The 2,125-nt window shown below is 37.2% G+C and overlaps 1 non-coding gene across 1 annotated transcript; it reads left to right on the top strand.

Annotated features, from left to right (window-relative positions):
• Positions 1–274: 274 nt before the first annotated feature.
• Positions 275–380, top strand: LOC147493157 (small nucleolar RNA R71). Its single transcript, XR_015200648.1, has one exon. It is a non-coding gene; the product is annotated as a small nucleolar RNA R71 (small nucleolar RNA).
• The last annotated feature ends 1,745 nt before the right edge of the window (positions 381–2,125 follow it).

The raw sequence follows: 2,125 nt of genomic DNA, 5'->3' as shown, positions 1-2,125 counted from the left end.
ATTTATCTTTCTTGCGAGGGTTTCTATTAGGGTTTTGATTTCTAGATCTGATTTCACCTCAAAAATACCACTAGCCTTAGATGTACTAAGTTTGGCTATTCTAGAATTGTTTATGTCTCCCCAATGGGTACTCTTTTCAGCTTGGTTTTCAAGAAAGGTTAAAGCTTCGGTTGCGCCTCTTTCCAAAAAATTACCATTACTCATGATGTCGAGGATTACTTTATGTTCTGGGAGAAGGCCTTTGAAGAAACATTAGACAAGAGTGAATTTTTCTAGTTTATGGTGAGGACATGAATGGAGTAGGTCAGAGAATCTATCTCATGCTTCGGAAAATGTCTCACTTGGAATCTGTCTAAAAAAATGTATCTTGCTTCTTATCTCTTCTGTTTTCTTCGGCGGAAAGTACTTCTTCATGAAGAAGAACACAACCTTTTCCCATGTATCGAAAGAGTCGGCCTTCTATGAGAGAAGCCAAGCGTGACTCTTGCCAGCTAGAGTGAAAGGAAACACTCGTACCTTAACCTGATCGTTGGTGACGCTCGGATGATGAAAGATATTACATACTTCATGTATCCGGTGTAGATGCTCGTACGATAACTCGTGTTCTAACTCGTGGAAGATGGGTAGGAGATTGAACATGTTTGGTGGAATCCTAAAATCGCTCGTAAGCGGTGTGAGTTGTATACAAGATGGAGGCCCATCTTGTAACGATGTGTAGAAGTTGGATAGAGGCTCATCAGCTTGTACTACTTCAACAGCCATCTTAAGATATGGAGGACTAGAAACAAGAGATTGTCTAGGTTGACAAACTCTCCTACTTGAGTAAGTTTTATTCTTGCTAATACTAGAAGTGCCTGAACGCAGTATCATACACTTTTAGCAAGACCCCAAAACTATCCTATCATGTGCAAACAGACAATGTATGCTCAAGCAATCGAAATTCATTTTTCGCAAGTATGGAGTTTTGAAAACTTTGCTTTTGGTCTATATTTTACTATGCCCTGTTCAGAGGAACAGTTGGGCACGAGACTAGGATGGCACTACTACACGTCTCAGAAGAGTAGGCAATCACTTCACCAAGTGGTGTGTGATCAGTCCCCAAATGTGCATTTTATTACATTTACAATGCTTCAAATATGCCCTTCTTATACTTAATGAACAGACAACTTATATCTTTTGCTACCATTTGCAAGATACAGGCCATTTAGGACGCATATTCCTAATACGTGCATTTTAGCACAAAAAGGATGGCTATTTACGCTGCTTGGGAAGATTCCAACTTAGGAGCAAAGTGTCAGAAAGTCAAAGTCAAACTATCAAAGTCAAAGACTGAAAGACTCAAGGCTAAAAGCTATAGACTCAGGGACCTAAAGCAAATATCAAGAATTATATTTCATGGGCTTAGGTCAAAAGCCCACTAGGTTGTTTCTAGAAGGGGGCATAATTGTAAATGGTGTCCTATATAAACCAAAGAGATGTAGATAATTAGTTATCCAAGTTTTAGGGTCCAAACCATTTGGTTTGTTAGGAGTAAAAACCCTAGATCTAATCTTTGGTCATTAGGAGTAGGTTAAATGTTTTTAAATTAAATTGTTATTTCCTTATTTTCCATTTTCATATTCTTTAAGCTTTAGTGTAAACCAAAGTTCTTAATCAATTCAATACAAGTTTTCTAATCATTTCAATACAAGTTCTAAACATTTTAATACAAGTTCTAAATCATTTCAATACAAGTTAAGATTAAGAGTAATTCTAAAACCCAAATAGGATAGAAGAGTTACAAAAGTTAGTGTTTTATCCATCACAAACCTTTCTCTAAACAAAGAGTCTAAGATGAACTTTAACACCCTTCTCACCACTATCAAATCTCATTCTTCAAAAGGCGCCGTCGTCATGGATTCCTATGGAAAGAGGAAGATGGAGAAAAGCATCAACCATTAAACTTTCTTCTCAATCTCCATTTCAAATTTTTTAAGTTTTTTTTTATATAATTTTCGCTACTGATGTTTTGTTTCTATGGTTTCCAGTACTTTTCTGTGCAAACGGAACTCGGCAGTAGCACAAGGAGACCCACCGAAACTTGCTGTAGAAAACAGAGTACAAACGAAGAAAAAGGACACGAGCC

The sequence above is a fragment of the Coptis chinensis genome, chromosome 6 (assembly GCF_015680905.1).
Source record: "Coptis chinensis isolate HL-2020 chromosome 6, ASM1568090v1, whole genome shotgun sequence".
Lineage (NCBI taxonomy): Eukaryota > Viridiplantae > Streptophyta > Magnoliopsida > Ranunculales > Ranunculaceae > Coptis > Coptis chinensis.
This window is presented reverse-complemented; position numbering and strand designations above follow the sequence as displayed.